This window comes from Amborella trichopoda, chromosome 12, assembly GCF_054954075.1.
Source record: "Amborella trichopoda isolate Santa Cruz 75 chromosome 12, AtrichopodaSantaCruz75HAP2 v2.0, whole genome shotgun sequence".
Lineage (NCBI taxonomy): Eukaryota > Viridiplantae > Streptophyta > Magnoliopsida > Amborellales > Amborellaceae > Amborella > Amborella trichopoda.
Window position 1 is genome coordinate 20,959,721 of NC_142347.1, and position 13,372 is coordinate 20,973,092.

The 13,372-nt window shown below is 38.5% G+C and overlaps 1 pseudogene; it reads right to left on the minus strand.

Annotated features, from left to right (window-relative positions):
• Window positions 1–11,603: 11,603 nt before the first annotated feature.
• LOC18436963 (uncharacterized) lies at window positions 11,604–12,788 on the minus strand (annotated as a pseudogene).
• Window positions 12,789–13,372: the final 584 nt, after the last annotated feature.

Here is a 13,372-nt window from a genome sequence, read left to right on the forward strand (position 1 = left end):
ATCGCCGTCCATGCATCTTCACTCTCCTCTATCCCTTGTCATGGATGGCGGAAGCCTATCACCGTCCATATTCTTCCTCTCTCTCTCTTGTCATGGACGGTGAAAGCATATTGCCATCCATGTTCTTTCTCTTGTTTCCCTCTCATGTCTCTTGTCTCCCTCTCATGTCATGGACGGCGAAAGCCCGTCGCTGTCCATGTTTTTTCCTCTTCTCTCTCTCTCATGTTATGGATGGCGGAAGCCATCGCCATCCATGTTCTTTTTCTTGTTCCTTCCCTTCTGTCATGGACTGCAGAAGCTCATCGTCGTCCATGTTCTTTCACTCGTCTCTCTCTCATGTCATGGACGGCGGAAGCTCATCGCCATCCATGTTTCCTTCCTTTCTCTCTCTCTTGTCATGGATGGCGGAAGCCCATCGCTGTCCATGTTTCATTCCCTTCTCTCTCTTCTATCATGGACGGCAAAATCCCATCGTCATCTACGTTTCCTTCCGTTCTCTACTGTCATGGACGGCAGAAGCCCATCGTCGTCCATGTTTCTTTCTCCTCTCTCTCTTCTGTCATAGACGGCGGAAGCCCATCGCAGTCCATGTTTCCTTCCCTTTTCTCTCTCCTGTCATGGACGGCAGAAGCCTATCGTCATCCACGTTCCTTCCCTTCCCCCTCTTCTTTCCCTATCTTCTTTATCTCTCTTCCTTCTCTCTCTATCTTTCTCTCTCTTCTTTCTTTCTTTCTTCCTTTTTCTTTCTCTCTCTTCCTTCTTCCTTCTTCTTTCTCTGTCTTCTTTCTTTCTATCATTTCTTCTTATCCTCTTTTCTTTCTTCTCTCTGTCTTTCTCTATATTCCTTCTTTCTTCTTCTTTCTCTCTCTTCCTTCTTCCTTCTTCTTTCTCTCTCTTCTTTCTTTCAATCATTTCTTCTTATCCTCTTTTCTTTCTTCTCTCTGTCTTTCTCTCTCTTCCTTCTTCTTTCTCTCTCACTCTTATTTCTTCTTCATCTTCTTCTCGTCTTCTTCTCTCTTCTTCCACTCTATTATTCTTTTCTTCTTTTTCTTTTCTCTCTCTCTTTCTTTTCTTCTCCCTTCTTACTCTTTATTCTCTTTTCTTCTCTCTCTTCTTCTATTTTACCTCTCTTTCTTTTCTCTCTTCTTTCTTTTTCCTCTTTTGTTTGGCCAATGGCGGTCGAGATTAGCATTATCATGGTAGTCTTGTTGTTTAGCAATAATGTCGTCGTGTTCGTCCTAGTTACCGTGTCCGTCATACTTTCACGACAGACTAGCCATCGTGCCAAGCTGGTCGGTATTGGTTTCATCGTCTAGTAATAATGTCGTTGTGCCGGTCTGAGTTACCGTGCTCGTCTTGCTACCATGCCAGGTCAATCATCTACTGGTCTAGCCGCTTGGTCAAATTCTTCTATCCCCATTCTTCTATTTTATCTCTTCCTTTTCTTCTTCTCACCCCAATCTCTATCTTCTTATCTTTCCCTTCTTCTGGATGTGCATGCCTGTGTACATTCGCCCAAAGACAAAGTGGGGTCCCTTGGCCCACTTGTCATGTAACATTAACCATGTGTGTGTGATTGCATAAATATGAGAGTACAGGTCAAGGGAGGCGATTTCGAACCAGTTGAAAGACTAGGGGGCTTTCTTCGTGATCTAAGAGGGCGTCCACGCTAGCCAGCCCGAGTAAGTCTCGAACCCACCTTAAAATCCTCTTTCATCGATTGGTATATCTACCCTTGTTTCCTAACAAAGTTCTCGAGAGAGCGATCTCAAGTCTCGTGTTCTCCTGAAACTCGAGACACGTGTCATCATTTCATCTCGACCCGGAGGGTGAGATCGATGCACCTAACTAGGGACATATAAACTTCTTCATCAAGGTCGCCATAGAGAAAGGCATTGTGAACGTCCAGTTGATGTAAAGGACAGCCATGGGCTGTGGCGACAGCAAGAAGAACCTGAACGGTAACAAGCTTTGCTATAGATGCAAAGGTATCATGATAATCAAATCCTTCAACTTGTGTGTAGCCTTTGGCAACAAGACGCGCCTTGTAGCACTCAATTGTACCATCAGAGTTCCTTTTGATTTAATAGACCCATTTGCAACCAATGGGTTTCTTGCCATGACATAATGGAACTAGGGACCATGTTTTGTTGTTGGAGAGAGCAACAATTTTAGCTTGCATAGCATCACGTCATTCAGCAAAAGTGGCAAGTTCTTGGATTATAGCTAAAGATGTGAGAAAAGATAAGTGTGATGGATTAAAATTACTGTAAGATAAAAAATGTTGAAGAGGGTGGTTTGTACTTGAGTCAGCAGCCGAAGAGGGAGATTGAGATTGGGCAATGGAGCAGTAGTAGTCTTGAAGTTAAGTGGGCTGCTTTCGAGTACGAGTGGAATGACGAAAGGGATGGTGATTCTAGGGAGTGGGTGATGGGGCAGCAGTAGCATGGGTCTGATCCTGGTTGGTTGGCATGTGGTGAGGTGGTGGTTGTGTGGAAGAGATGTCTTCATGGTCAACAGGTGGTAGGGGAAGAACAGGGGAATTATTAGTGGGTGAAGCGAGAAATGTATAGGGAAAGATGTGTTCATGAAAGATTACATCCTGAGTGACATAGATTTTCTTGGTGGGAATGTCAAAAATTTCGAAACCTTTTCGGCTGTGAGCGTATCCGATAAATATGCCGGGTGAATCACGTTTTTCAATTTCATGTGGGATGGATGTATTGTGACCAAAATGTAAGCATTCAAAAACCCTTAAATGAGAGAAACAAGGTGGTTTTTGAAAAAGAATTCCACGTGGGGTTTTACCATGAAGTACCGGTGTGGGTAGGCGGTTGATTGGGTAGGCGGTTGATTAGGTATGCGACAATCAATACACATTCACCCAAAAATCTAAAGGTAAGTGAGCTTGAAAATAACGTGTGCGAGCGATATTAAGGAGGTGACGGTGTTTACACTCCACAACGCCATTTTGTTGTGGAGTGTCAACACAACTTGATTGTGGAACGACACCCAGTGAGTTAAAAAATCAAGATTGGATTTATTATAGAATTCAGTTCCATTGTCGGATCTAATTTGCCAAATGTGTGTTAAATTGTCGGATCTAATTTGCCAAATGAAAGTGATTGTTTTAAATTGCTTCAAGTGAATTCATGTTAATGATTTCAAGGATGTTCTGTATACGCGATATTACTACTTTCTGATGTTTAGAGAGTTTCAAAGATACTTTAAGTGTACAAGTGGACTCATCCGATACGTCGGTGAGGATAAGTGGACCTATCCGGTACGTCGGTACGGATTAAGTGGACTCATTCGGTACACCTCTGAGGTATAAGTGAACTTATCCGATATACCGGTAGGGATTAAATGGACTCATCCGGTACATCAGTGAGGTATGATTGGACCTACAGGGATGAACTTGACCCATTCAGGATGCTGGTGGGGTATATAGGTGACCTACTTGGGACGCTAGTAGGGTACTTTGTGAAATCGTTTGAATTATGCATCTCTATTAAAGTGTTTATTTGTATTTCGATCTTTTGGATTATGCTAAATTGTGTATCAATGAAAGTGAAACTGTTCTCTATAAATGCTCTTCCTCGTATTTCAATAGACATCTTTTTAGAAAATGTTTACATCTTCCAAACATGATTATTTTGAGGACTATGATGATCACTTACTGTGTATCCAAATGCATCAAACTAGGGTAAATTATTTTCAGGGTAATTGCAGTCTCATAGTTTGAATGCACAACATGACCAGCTTTGAAGAAACTGTAGTTATGATTCAATTTTTCTCGTACATTTTGTTCAAATTCACGATTGTAAATTCCATCCTATCAACAGATGTATATATCTAGACTTTCATGTTAATAATCGTTATGAGAAGACTTTGTACAGATTCTTAGAAATAAAAAAAAAATGTTCTTTAAGGATTGACTGTCACATCTCAAGAATTTTAGTGTTATAAAACTTGGGGTATGACAATTTTTGGTATCAGAGCAATAGGTTTAGGATTCTTAGGAAATTTGAATAGAATGTACTTTAAGTCATACTTATTGTATGTACAGACTAATACGAGGTCAAGATCCCGAATGGCTGAAGCTAATATGAAAGGAATTCATAAAGCCTTGGAAAATATGGTTGCCCTTATGTAACATCAGATGGAGAACAACAATCCACCTAGGCAGTCAGCTACGAGAAATGGTTGGTGTAATATCGAACAATTTAAGAAAATTCCATTTCTTTTTTATCTCGAATAAAATCTAGGAAGTATTTCTAGAGACATTTAGTGATAAGTACTTCCTAGATTTTATTCGAGATAAAAAAGAATGGAATTTCTGGAATTAGTCTAAGGGAACAGGACGATAGCACAGTATGAGCCCAAGTTTATGAAATTGGCCCGGTTTGCTCTATATATGATCAACAATGAGGCAAGAAATGTGAAAAAAATTGAAAGGGGCCTCAGATCAGCCATCAGAAGCAGAATATCAGTCTTAAAATTAAGAACTTATACAGAAATAGTGGATCGAGCCCAAATTGTTGAAAAAGACTGCGAAGATTACTAAAAGAGGAAAAACCAGAGAAGTCAGGTTAGGCCCACACCATCTAATCGACAACAATTTGAAAGAGCAAACAAAAGGCCAAGGCCGATGCCATTTCAAAACCCACTAGAACCTTGTAAAAGATGTAAGAAGAAACATGGGATGACACCTTGTTATTGGGAAATCGGAGCTTGCTTCCAATGTGGGAAGTTGGGGCATGAAATCAAAGATCGTCTTGCCTTGAAAATGCAGCAACATTCGAAGCCTGAAGAGGCAGCCCAAAAACCTCAGATGAAGGGAAGAGTATTCATGATCACCCAGCAAGACGCTCAAGCCTCAAAATCGATGATTCAAGGTACTCTTACTATCTTTCAAAGAGTAGTTTATGTTTTGATTGATCCTAGATTTACTCATGCATTTGTGTCACCACACTTTGCATGCCACTTAAGGGTAGAACCAAAACAATTGGAATACCTTGCATGCCACTTAAGGGTAGAACCAGAACAATTTGTGTCACCACACTTTGCACACCTATGGGGAATTCAATTGATACCAATCTAGTATACAAATCTTATGTAATCAGGATAGAAGAAAATGAACTGTTAGTGGATTTAATACTCTTAGAAATTCAAGATTTTGATGTGATCGTAAGCGTGGATTAGCTTTCTGCCTACTATGCAAGTATTGATTATTACAAGAAAATGGTTACCTTTTGTATTCTGAATCAACTAGTATTGTACCTAGAAGATATCAAAGTAGCCTCCCCACCATTTTTAATCTCCTTCATTCGGGCTAATCGCTTCCTTCGAAAAGGATGTCAATGATTTCTTGCCTATATTAAAGAAGATAGAAAGGAAAAGATAAACTTGGACGCCATTCCGGTCGTCCGAGAAATCCTGACGTATTCCCTAAGGAATTGTCAAGGTTACAACCTGACAAGGAAATTGAATTCTCCATTGAGTTACTTCCCAAGATAACCCCAATTTCTACGGCCTCTTACCGAATGGTACTTACGGAACTTAAGGAACTTAAACAACAATTGGAAGAATTATTAGATAAAAGTTTTAGCAGACCCAGTGTGTCACCTTGGGGTGCTCCAGTATTGTTTATTAAAAAGAAAGATGAGTCTATGAGGTTGTATATCAATTATAGACAGTTAAACCAGGTGACAGTAAAAAATAAGTTTCCACTACATAGAAATGATGATTATTTTGATCAATTACAAGGATCACAAGTATTTTCAAAAGTTGATCTTAAATCTGGGTACCATCAGCTTAAGATTAAAAGTGATGATGTTCTCAAGACAACTTTCAGGACAAGATATGGCCATTATGAATTTTTAGCCATGCCTTTTGGATTAACCAATGCACCGGCTGCATTTATGGATTTGATGAATCGAGTCTTTAAGCCCTTTTTGGATAAGTTTATTGTGGTATTCATCGATGATATTCTAATCTATTCCAAAGATCGGGAGGAACATGAGCAACATGTAAGAATGGTATTCCTAATACTAAGAGAAAAGAAGTTGTATGTCAAACTAAATAAATGTGAATTTTGGCTAGAACAAGTGACATTTTTAGGACATATAATTTCAAATGAAGGTTTATCAGTTGATCCTTCAAAGGTTGAAACCGTTGTTAATTGGAAACAACCAAATAATGTAACTAAAGTTCGAAGCTTTTTGGGATTTGCAGGATATTACAAAAGATTTGTAGAAGGATTCTCTCGAATTGCAACCCCATTAACTCAATTGACACAAAAAAATTTCAAATTTGAAGGAATGTGATGAGAGTTTTCAAGAACTAAAAGCTCAATTGACTTTAACACCTATTTAAACTATTCTTGAGGGGAGTGGGGGATTTGTGATTTATAGTGATGCTTCACAAAAAGACTTAGGTTGTGTATTAATGCAACATGGGAAGGTAATGACATATGCATCTAGACAGTTGAAAGAATATGAGAAGAAGTATCCAATTCATGACTTGGAGCTGGCTGCAATAGTATTTTATTTGAAAATTTAGAGGCATTATCTATATGATCAGCAATTTGAAATATATACAAATCATAAGAGCCTGAAATACCTCTTTTCCCAAAGAGATTTAAATATGCGGCAGATAAGATGGATGGATTTCTTAAAAGATTATGATTGTACAATCCATTATCATTCGAGAAAGGCTAACATTGTGGTCGATGCTCTAAGTAGGAAATCTACAGGAGTTTTAACTCATCTAATGATCCAAGAGATGAGATTGTTAAAAGAAATAGTGGATTGGCATCCGCCTCCGTCCCTTAATGGTGTGGTAAGTATGATTGCCAACATCAAGATTGAACCCCAACTAGTTCAACAGATTCGGTTGGCACAAAAGAGGGACCCTCAGCTTATAAAAATTGTAGAAGAGGTAAAGCTGGGAAAGAGAGACGAATTCTCTATATGTAGTAATGATTTGCTGAGATTCAGAGGTTTGGTTTGTGTCTCGAATGATGAGAGTGTGAAGACAGTTACATCACTCCCGTTATGCTATACATCCCCTGAGTACTAAGATGTACCAGGACCTGCAGAAAACCTTATGGTGGAATGACATGAAAAAGAAGGTGGCATTATTTGTGTCTAAGTGCCATTGCTAGCAAGTAAAAGTTGAGCATCAAAAATCCGCTGGGTTGTTGCAACCCTTACCCATGTCAGAGTGGAAGAGGGAGCACATTTCTATGGATTTTGTCTCCGGCTTGCCGAGAACAAGTTCAGGGCATGACAGCATTTGGGTCATTGTGGACCGGCTGACCAAACCTGCCCACTTTCTACCCATCCACATGACTTACACTTTGCATCAACTGGCCCAGTTGTACATCAAGGAAATAGTGCGGTTACATAGAGTTTCGGTCAGTATTGTATCGGGTATGGACACTTGATTTACTTCTAGATTTTGGGCTAAGCTACAGATAGCCATGGGGACGAGACTCACCTTTAGTACCGCCTTTCACCCCCAAACTGATGGGCATTCGGAGATGACCGTCTAGACCTTAGAAGATATATTAAAGGTATGTGTCATTGACTTTACAGGAATATGAGATGATCATTTACCCCTGATTGAGTTTGCCTATAACAATAGCTTTCAAGCCAGTAGTCAGATGACATCATATGAAGCCCTGTATGGAAGGAAATGTAGATCACTCGTCTATTGGGACGAGGTTGGTGGAAGAAGGCTTTTGGGGCCAGAACTTGTCTAGGTAACCTCAGATAAGATAACATTAATTCAATAAAGGCTCAGGATAGCTCAAAGTCAGCAGAAGAGTTACGCTGATAACCAACGAAGAGATCTTGAATTTGAGGAAGGTGATCAGGTCTTTTTAAAGGTGTCGCCAATAAAGGGCATCATGAAATTCGGCAGGAAAGGAAAGATGAGCCCCCGCTACATCGGACCCATTGAAATCCTTGATAGGGTCGGAGGCGTCGCATATAGATTTGCCTTACCTACAGAATTGGCAAACATCTGTAATGTCTTCCATGTATCCTCATTACGAAAATATCAGCCGACCTATCCCATGTCCTAAAATAAGAACTTTTACTGATCAAGAAGGACCTGACCTTCATTGAGCAACCAATTTTGATACTGGATAGGAGGGTGCAAGTATTGCGCAACAAGGAGATTCCTTTGGTCTGCATATTGTGGTTGCACCATTCGCGAGACGAGTCAACTTAGGAGCGAGAACACGAAATCAAGGAAAAATACTCTTATCTTTTTCAGCAATCAGTTACACAAATTTAGAGGACTAAATTTCTTTAAGGGGGGAGAATGCAATGAACCTAATTTTTTTTTAATTTTTGAAACTAAAAAGTAGCAGTAACAATAATAACAATAATAATGATAAAAGCAACTTATTGTGATGGTTCATTTTTATAAGGTGGACATTTGGTCCACCATATTTTTCTTTTACTTTTCATTAGATGGCGTAGCAGCCAAGCAACCTCTTTTTAAAAAAAAGTTGACACCTGCTCTATGGGGTGTTGTGTGATGGTCTCTCTCTCTCTTATAAGTTTGTTGGTTGATGAGCATTGAGGGGTGGATGTGCACATGCCCTCTCTCTCTCTCTTCTGATACGAGCTTGCTCTTTCTCTCTTTAGCCAAAACACAGTGAGCTCTTTCTCTCTCAAGCTAAATTTTAAGATACTGAAATTTCCTTTTCAAGTTGTTTAGATAAATGATCTCATTGTCCTGTAAAATTGTTATTTTCATTTTTAACAAAATTGTGATATTTTGTGTATTGTAATATGTTGTCCATCATTTTTATAAAGTGTTGTGTAAATGCTTTCATTTTCCTGTAAAGTAATTATTTGTATTTTCATAAATTTGTGATATTTCTGTCTATTAGAGATCATAAATTTTATGTGTAAATGGACTTCATTCTCCTATAAAATCATTATTCAAAAAATTGGTATTTCTGCATTTAATTGTAATGTTACCAATACGGTAAGATTTACACATATCTGTATTTAATTGTATTTTTATCCGTCTGTAAAATTTAGACGCTATAAATTTTATTTATTCCTGTAAAATGATTATTTTTTAAATTGCATTCTCATAAAATTGTAATATTTTCGTATTTAAACTTTGGATTTCCATAAAAGCTCATCTATTGATAATAGACTGTTCATCGTGTTACATTTCATGACTGTCTTTCAGAATTGCTATATTTCTTAAATCATTGCTCAAAATGTTTGATTGGTTACATGTAGGAATTTCAATGAAAGTGATTGTTTTAAATTGCTTCAGGTGAATTCATGTTAATGATTTCAATGATGTTCTGGATATGCAATATTGCTGCTTTCTGATGTTTAAAGAGTTTCGGAGATACTTTAAGTATACAAGTAGACTCATCCGGTACGTCGGTGAGGATAAGTGGACTTATCCGGTACGCTGGTAGGGATTAAGTGGACTCATTCAGTATGTCGGAAAAGTAAAAGTTGACCTATCTGATACGTCGGTAAGGATTAAATAGATTAATCCGATATGCCGATGACGTATGATTGGACCTGCAGAGATTAAGTGGACCCATCCAGGATGCTTGTGGGGGGTATATAGGTGACCTACTTGGGACGTCAGTAGGGTACTTTGTGAAATCTTTTGAATTACAGTAGGACCTGCTTTGAAGAAATTGTAGTCATGATTAAATTTTCCTTGTAACTTTTGTTCAAATTCACAATTGTAAATTTTGTCCTATCAATAGATGTATATATCTAGACTTTCATGTTAATAATAATTATGAGTAGACTTTGTACAGATTCTTAGAAATAAAAAAATTTGTTTTGTTCTTTAAGGATTGACTGTCACATCTCAAGAATTTTAGTGTTATAAAACTTGGGATGCGACAAAACCTCAACCTTTTAGTTTTGATCTCTTAAAGGCTATCCTTACATGAACCTGTTTGGCTTAGTTATTTACAGTGTGGTGCTCCGTTATATGTGAACTAATCCACAACATAACAGTTTTATTTTTGACAATGAATCACAACAAAATAATTCATCCACACATATAGAACTCACTATGATTCTACCACTAGAATGCTACACCCATACTGACTTATCCTCTGAACACAAGGGAATGAAAGACCCCTCTTGAAACCCCTCATAAACACATCAACACTGATGTATTCGTAATCCTGGATCCTTTTTTGTCAGGACCATAACATTCTATTTCCTCATTTATCTTGATTCACTATCTACAAGTGTTTGTATCTACCACCAATCTAGAGTCACAGATTCTCATCCTGGTGTGTTTGGGGAGACCAATAAATATGACGGAGATGCTTATTTTTGTATGCTAGTAATGTAAGACTTCCACAATGTGTTTGTGTCACTTATTTCCTGGACCTTCTAATCAGAGAATTTTTTTAAAAAAAAATAATGTTTTTGCCTTGGTTCATTAGTTTTCCAAACAAGAAGACACCTATTCAGGCCATCCAAATTCGCGCCTAATGTACATATTCTTACTCCTATGGATTCAACATTCAGTTAACTCTTGCAAGCTCCTATGCACTTGCTTATTCATATTGAACTATTGAAGCATCTGGAAATTCTCTTAACCTTCTTTCTCCTTGATTTAACCTCCTCATTGAAGGCATGTGTACTCCCTTAGTTCTTACGGAACATCAAATTCCACATTGCTCATAAGGCATGCATTCTTCCCTAAGCTACGTAATCAGAAAGTATTCTATAATGGTGCAAATTTATAATTATGTCTATATCATGGAGCAATAATATAGGTGTAATAGTTCTACGAAAATATGTAACCAGTATTGGACATTATTGTAGTCGTGATGTGTGTTGCCGTAAATGAAGCAGCGTAAGTTGTTGATCTGTTTAACAACTTTCTTACATGCCTTTGTTTCTTGATATGATTGCAATTGATGACTTCTATTTGAAATAGGGTTTATCTGAAGAACAATTGTTTCATGCGGGCTAGACCGCATTTGTACAATATGCGGTCCAAAGGTGTAAAGCATCCATCTTAAATATGGATGCAAATAAATGGTCTATCTAAAAGCAATTGTAACTAACGGCCCAAATATTTAATATAATTATCATTTCTAGTTTCCAAAATATATTTATTCTTCATATTCATGATGTCCATGTTAAAGATTATATATTCTCTAAAACTTAGGATTGAATTATATTTTAAAAATATATTATTGCCAAGCCTACATTTCTAGGGGTGCGCGCTTGGCCGCGTCCTTATCTGAATTCGCTAGTAGTATTGGACCATTAGTGTTTGCTTACATTTGTTAACATTTTGCATGATTTTTTGGAAGAAAAGGGAACCGATGAATTAAATTTTAAACGGACATATCGTTGTTATCCTGCATCTTCTGTTTATAAGGTTTCTACTTTAGTGTTCATTTTCTCACTTTTGTTTTTCTTAACATGCAGTTGGTCGTATGCAAGTTTGTCTTTGACTAGATATATATGCCAATTGTATAGTTTTTTCATCCGGCCACCATGGTCTGATTCCATGTATACTTTTCATGTTTGAAATAACTATTTGCAAAAATTCCACCTTGGTTCCAGTAGCAAAAACATATGAATATGGTTTTATCTTTATAATACTTTCGTCAGCATAGCAACAAATCCCTAATTAAGAATTGTTGGAAACGAGCATCGACATCAATTCGTTGTCGACCAAGCCCTCGTTATAAGACAAATCCAATTTTTTTAGCAGTTTAAAATGCTGCCCCCAAAGAAGTTTGTAACCCCAATTCTCTCTCCAAGACATCACAGTTTACAAGCACCAAATCCTCAAGCCTAGAACTTAAGGCTGGACCAACTGTAAAGGCGAAGAATTCTCAATTCTCTGCAATTTTGTGCAATCACAGATAAGCCCGCATTATCGAGATCAAGAGGAAGCCTCAAGTCAAGAATTTGCAGAGTTTTACAATTGCCTAATGACCTGAAAAAGGCCTTGAGATCTTCCCCATCATATAAAACCAGAGAAATCAATGACCCACAATTCTCTGCAACATGATGCAGCACTCTACCTGCTATAGTTCTACAAGTTCTCAGCTCAATTTCTCGAAGACCAGGTAAACAGTTAATGAAAGAAGAGGAAGCAGTATCTCCAGTTCCTGCACAGCTACAAAGCTGTAATTTTTGCAATTTCCTGCAACTTCTCCACAACCACCCAAGACCCAAATCTGCAGGCCCGATTCCAGTCAAGCAGAGCTTCTCCAATGGCAGGTTCACCTCCGCAAATTGATCGCCATGATCGAAGCCTGACCCAATTTGAAACCCAACTCCTTTGCAATCGACATAAGTGACTGAAAGCTCCCTCAATGAACCAAACCCAAAAAGCTAACGAAAACACAGAGGCCCAAAACCCAAAATCTTGAGAGAAGCGAGAGAAACACAGCCCGTGGCAAGAACCTCGAGGCTCGAAGGAGAAACAGGGCCAGCCAAGAAGCGTAGTTCCTTAAGGTAGGCACAATTATTGACGACGCCACAATCAGAAGCAATGGAGCTACAGGTCGATAGATCTTCAGGGACAATTCTCAGAGTGGTGAGGTACGGGGAGTGAGAGAGAAGGGAAGAGAGCGAAAGTGAGGGATCAGGTAATCTTAAGCCAAGAGTGGTCTTGTTTCTTCGATGAATGCTGAGCCAGCGTTTACAAACCTGGCCGACGCTGTTGAGCTCAGAGAAGCTTTGCAAGCGAAGGATTTCTTCCAGGAGTTCGTCGCAGAGACCATTTTCAGAATCCATTGATAAAAAACTTGGTTCTGATAACGGTTGAATGGGTTGAAATGGATTGCAGAAAGGCCATAGATGAAGTGGGGAAGGAGAGAGAGAGAGAGAGAGAGAGAGAGAGAGAGAGAGACAAACTCTACCCATCAAATGGAAATCTTAGACAGAGAAAGAGAGCTGCTGGGGTGGCGAATGACACCACCGACTTTCCTTTCTTTCCATTAACCGCCATTAAAAAGAAGAGAAGAGAGAGAGGAATGCCAATTGCCGGTAGGTGGCGTGAAGTCGAGTGAGACAGAGCGGCGCCACCTTCCGTTTGTCTATTGATTTTTCATTTGGGATGAGATTTCTACGAGGCCAAGGTTTATGAAAACAATATAAAGCGCCAACCAAAATCCTCGTTCAGGAAGTACTTTTGGTGACCAAAATAATTGTGATGCTCTAAAATCAATTTTTAACACTGACAATAAAATTTGAAGTTTAAAAATTGGTACAGATGATGCGGATCTATAAATATTTATTTTTAAGGCAAAAAAGATAGTCTAGATAATTTGTTATAAGATTTGTTAGGGTGTTAACATTATGAAGCAATTTAGAACGCT